Consider the following 5673-nt stretch of genomic DNA (forward strand, 5'->3'; position numbering starts at 1 on the left):
CTCCATTTAAGATTCTGCACTTTAATTTCTGTTATTTACTTTCTAGTCATTTAAATTTCTGCATCTCAACCCAAATTCTGTTTAGCTCAACTAGGACATTCTTCTAACTAAAGTTGCTTGACCAATCAATCCTTGTGGGATTCGACCTCACTCTATTGTGAGTTTTACTTGACGATAATTCGGTATTCTTGCCGAAGGAAAATTTGTTGAGAGACAAGTTTTCATGCATCAAGTTTATGGCACTGTTGCCGGGGATTGATTTTGAATCAACAATGATTAAGTTTGAAGATCACTAGATTGAGCATTTTTCCTTTCGTTTAGTTTATTCAGTTAATTCCTTTTAGTTTATTTTAATTTCTTCCTCATCCCCTGCACCCTCTTTTTTCTTCCTTTGATTACTATTCTGCTCACTAACCTACTAACTGTTTGATAATTTGCATCACTCACACTAACAATTACTCTAACAAGAATAGTTTCTTCATTTTATCTCCTGTTGTGCAATCTGTTTGTTGTATGACAGGGAGAAGAGAAGGAGCTTTAACATCCTTTGATTCAGAACCTGAAAGAACCCTTTGGAGACTAAGAATGGAAGTAAGAGGGAAAAGGATTATTGGTGCTGAGGAATAAGAGGAAGAGTATTTTGAACCCAGCATGGAAGAAAATATGGAGAACAATCATGAAGAAGAAGCTCACAATCATGTCAGAGAAGGCCATGCAAATCGGACTGGGCAAGAAAGGAGAGTCTTAGTCTTAGAATCCTATATCAATCCTAATCCTGGAAACTGTGGAAGCAGCATTCAGAAGCCCACCATACATGCCAACAATTTCGAGCTAAAACCCCAGCTCATCACTCTTCTGCAAAATAACTTCTCATTTGGAGGAGGTGCTCAAGAAGATCCTAATCAACATTTGACCACCTTCTTGAGGATTTGTGACATAGTGAAGTCCAATGGAGTCCACCCAGATGTCTATAGGTTGCTCTTGTTCCCTTTTTCACTCAGGGACAAGGCATCCAAATGGCTTGAATCCTTCCCAAAGGAGAGCTTAACTAATTGGGAAAAAGTGGTGAACAAGTTTTTGGCAAGATTTTACCCTCCTTAAAGGATCAATAGGCTAAGAACTGAGGTGCAAACTTTTAGACAACAAGATGGTGAGACACTTTATGAAGCATGGGAGAGATTCAAAGACCTGACAAGGAGATGCCCACCAGAGATGTTTAATGAGTGGGTTCAACTTCACATCTTCTATGAAGGTCTTTCCTACAAGTCAAAGAAGGCTGTGGATCATTCATCAGGAGGCTCTCTAAAAATGACTACTTCATTCTTCCGAAAGAAGTAACACCAGAGGAGTAATGGAGCTGAACCACATGGATGCATTGTTAGCTCAAAACAAGATGATCACCAAGCAGCTAGCAGATCTTACTAAGAAAGTCGAGGAGAAACAAGTTGCGGCAGCCATCACCTCATCATCAGCTCAAGAAGCAGTAAACATAGGAGAAGAAGGTGATTGGGAGCAAGCCAACTATGTTGGAAACTCACCTAGACAAGTCCATGATCCATACTCCAAAACTTACAACTCTGGATGGAGAAATCACCCCAACTTTGGATGGGGAAACCAACAAGACCAAGGGCAAGATCAGAGACGCCACAACCTCAACTCCAACAACAATGCAACTCATCAAAACACCTTACAGAGATATTACCAACATCCATCTAACCAATCTTCTCAACCACCTAATCTCAGTCCACCATCATCAACAGATGATAGGCTCTCAAAGATTGAGGGTCTACTTGAAATTCTATGCAAGGAAATCCAAGATAGTAAAGCTTTCCGGGAAGAAGTACAATCCAACATGCAGAATCAAGATGCTGCCATCAAGAAATTGGAAACACAAATTGAATTCTTATTCAAACAAGTCCTTGGACACAACAATTACAACAATATTAACTCAATACCAAAGGAGGAATGTCAAGCTATCACCCTCAGAAGTGGGAAGGAATTGAAGGAGACCCACAAGAAACCACCAGAGAAGAAATTAGATGAAGAAAACAAAGGACATGAGGAAGCTCAACCTTCAAATCCTATGCCACATCAAGAAGAAGAGGCACTCAAACCATGTTTCTCAAAGGCTCCATACCCCCAGCAGCTGCAGTTAAAAAAGAGGGGAGAAGACAATCAATTCTCAAGATTCTTAGAAATCTTCAAGAAACTACAAATAAACATATCCTTTGCTGAAGCAATAGAGCAAATGCCACTATATGCCAAGTTCTTAAAGGAATTGATGACCAAAAAGAGAAGCTGGAAGAATAATGAGACCGTGGTGCTCACGGAAGAATACAACGCCATCATCCAACACAAATTGCCCCAGAAATTGAAGGATCCTGGGAGTTTCCAAATCCCTTGTATCATTGGGGAAATCACTGTGGAAAAGGCTTTATGTGATCTAGGAGCCAACATAAACCTAATGTCTCTATCAATGATGAAAAAAAATGAAGATTGAAGAAGCCAAACCAACAAGAATGGTGCTGCAACTAGCAGACAGATCATTCAAATTTTCCCATGGGATAGTAGAAGATCTGCTGGTGAAGGTGGGAAACTTCATCTTTCCAGCAGATTTCGTAGTATTAGACATGGAAGAAGGAGCTAAGACTTCCATCATCTTAGGAAGACCATTCTTAGCCACTGCCGGAGCCATTATTGATGTCCAAAAGGGTGAACTCGTCCTTAGATTACATGAGGAGAAAATGACATTCAATGTGTTTAAAGCCATGAGTTATCCACACAACTCATTGGGAGAATGTATGAGGTTGGACTCCGTAGAGGCTTTGGTACAATAAATTCTTGAAGAAGAACATGAAGCATCAACAGAAGAAGAATTAGTAGCAAGCGAAGAAGCTGCAGCCGCTGAAATACATGTTCAAGGCATGTTAGAAGAAAAGGAGGAAGGAAAAGAAGTGCCCAAACTGGAGCTTAAAGCACTGCCAACCACTCTCAAATATGCATACTTGGGAGAAAATAAAAGTTATCCAATGATCATAAATTCAGCCCTCAGCCAAGTACAAGAGGAAGAGTTGCTTCAAGCCTTGCGAAAGCATAAGGATGCCATTGGATGGACACTTGCTGACTTGAAAGGAATCAATTTAGCCATATGCATGCATAAGATACTCTTGGAAGAAGGTGCCAAACCATCCATTCAACCCCAAAGAAGGTTGAATCCAGCAATGAAGGAGGTAGTGCAGAAAGAAGTTATGAAATTGTGGCAGGGTGGAGTAATCTATCCAATTTCAGATAGCCAATGGGTCAGTCTAGTTCAAGTGGTTCCCAAGAAAGGAGGAATCACTGTAGTGCCCAACAAAAGGAATGATCTAATTCCTACAAGAACCATCACAGGCTGGAGAATGTGTATTGACTACAGGAAGCTCAATGAAGCCACAAGAAAAGATCATTTTCCACTTCCCTTCATGGATCAAATGCTGGAAAGACTTGAGGGACATGCATATTATTGTTTTCTAGATGGTTATTCAGGATATAACCAAATTGTGGTTGATCCAAGAGACCAAGAGAAAACATCATTCACATGCCCATATAGAGTGTTTGCCTACAGGCGCATGCCATTTGGGCTATGTAATGCACCAGCAACTTTTCAACGCTGCATGCTGTCCATCTTTTCAGATATGATAGAGAAGTTCATTGAAGTTTTCATGGATGACTTCTCAGTATTTGGAGATTCCTTCCCTAATTGCCTAAACCATCTTGCCTTGGTATTGAAAAGATGTCAAGAAACCAATTTAGTCTTGTACTGGGAAAAATGTCATTTCATGGTGACAAAGGGAATAGTTCTTGGCCATAAAGTTTCTAATCAAGGCATTGAAGTAGACAGAGCTAAGGTGGAGCTAATTGAAAAATTACCTCCACCAAGTGATGTCAAGGCAATTAGAAGCTTTTTGGGACATGCTGGCTTCTACAGAAGGTTTATCAAAGATTTTTCAAAGATAGCCAAGCCCTTAAGCAATTTCCTAATGTCTGATACACCATTTATTTTTTATGAGAAATGCATGCTAGCATTTGAAAACTTGAAAAAGAGGTTATCCTCAGCTCCTATCATCACCCCTCCTGATTGAAATCTACCATTCGAACTGATGTGTGATGCATCTGATTTCACAGTTGGGGAAGTGATAGGACAGAGAAAAGAAAGTTTGGTGCATGTGATATACTATGCCAGCAAGGTTCTTAATGATACTCAAAAGAATTATATCACTACAGAAAAGGAATTGTTAGCTATAGTTTTTGCATTTGACAAATTTAGATCATATCTTATTGGCTCTAAAGTTATTGTTTTCACTAATCACACAGCACTCAAATATCTATTTACCAAACAAGAGTCAAAACCAAGACTAATAAGATGGATCTTATTGTTGCAGGAGTTCAACATTGAAATTAGAGACAAAAAGGGTGTAGAGAACAAAGTGGCAGATCATCTATCCAGAATACCTTGTGAGAAGAATGATGCCCATGATACAAGTGTAAATGAATTCTTCCCAGATGAGCAACTAATGATGATTCATAAAGCACCATCATTTGCGGATATTACCAATTTTAAAGCAGCTGGTGACTTACCCCCTGGAATCAACAAATATCAAAGAAGAAAACTCATCAATGATGCCAAGTATTTCATTTGGGATAAACCCTATCTCTTTAAGAAATGCTCAGATGGAATCCTTAGGAGGTGCATCTTAGAAGAAGAAGGACGAAGGGTCCTGTGGAGTTGCCATAGTGCTAGTTATGGAGGTCACTTTGGAGGAGAAAGAATTGCCGCAAAGGTGCTGCAATGTGGGTTCTTTAGGCCCACTATCTTCAAAGATGCTAAGGAATTGGTAAGAAGCTGCAACGAATGCCAAAGGGCTGGCAACCTGCCGAAGAGAAATGAGATGCCACAGCAATACATTCTAGAACTTGAATTGTTTGATGTATGGGGAATCAATTTCATGGGACCATTCCCACCCTCATATTCAAACAAGTTTATCTTGGTGGCAGTAGACTATGTATCTAAGTGGGTGGAGGCAGTGGCGACCCCAAGTAATGACAACAAGGTGGTCATAAACTTTCTTCGAAGGAATATCTTCACTAGGTTTGGAGTCCCACGAGCCCTCATTAGTGATGGAGGGAGCCATTTTTGCAATAGACCATCGAAATCCCTACTCATGCGATATGGGGTGAAGCATAAGGTTGCCATACCTTATCATCCCCAAACAAGTGGGCAAATAGAGATATCTAACCAAGAGTTGAAAATGATTTTGGAAAAGACTGTGGGGATATCAAGAAAGGACTGGGCGAAGAATCTAGATGATGCTCTTTGGGCATACAGGACAGCTTTCAAAACACCAATTGGGATGTCCCCATATCAGCTGGTGTATGGTAAGGCTTGTCACTTGCCGTTAGAGCTAGAGCACAAGGCCTCCTGGGCCCTTAAAACAATGAACCTAGATAGCACTGCTACTGGTGAAAAAAGGGTTCTGCAGCTTCAAGAATTGGAAGAATTTAGATCTCAAGCCTATGAAAATACCAAAATCTATAAAGAAAAAGCAAAAAGGAGACATGATCTCAATTTGGTACCTAGGAGTTTCGAAGAAGGGCAACATGTGCTTCTCTACAACTCTAGACTGAAACTCTTCC

General features: G+C 40.2%; 1 non-coding gene across 1 annotated transcript; it reads right to left on the reverse strand.

Moving 5' to 3' along the window:
* Window positions 1-1110: 1110 nt before the first annotated feature.
* LOC127747237 (small nucleolar RNA R71) lies at window positions 1111-1218 on the reverse strand. The gene has a single exon (XR_008009039.1). It is a non-coding gene; the product is annotated as a small nucleolar RNA R71 (small nucleolar RNA).
* Window positions 1219-5673: the final 4455 nt, after the last annotated feature.

This window comes from Arachis duranensis, chromosome 4 (assembly GCF_000817695.3).
Source record: "Arachis duranensis cultivar V14167 chromosome 4, aradu.V14167.gnm2.J7QH, whole genome shotgun sequence".
In the NCBI taxonomy this organism is placed as follows: Eukaryota; Viridiplantae; Streptophyta; class Magnoliopsida; order Fabales; family Fabaceae; genus Arachis; species Arachis duranensis.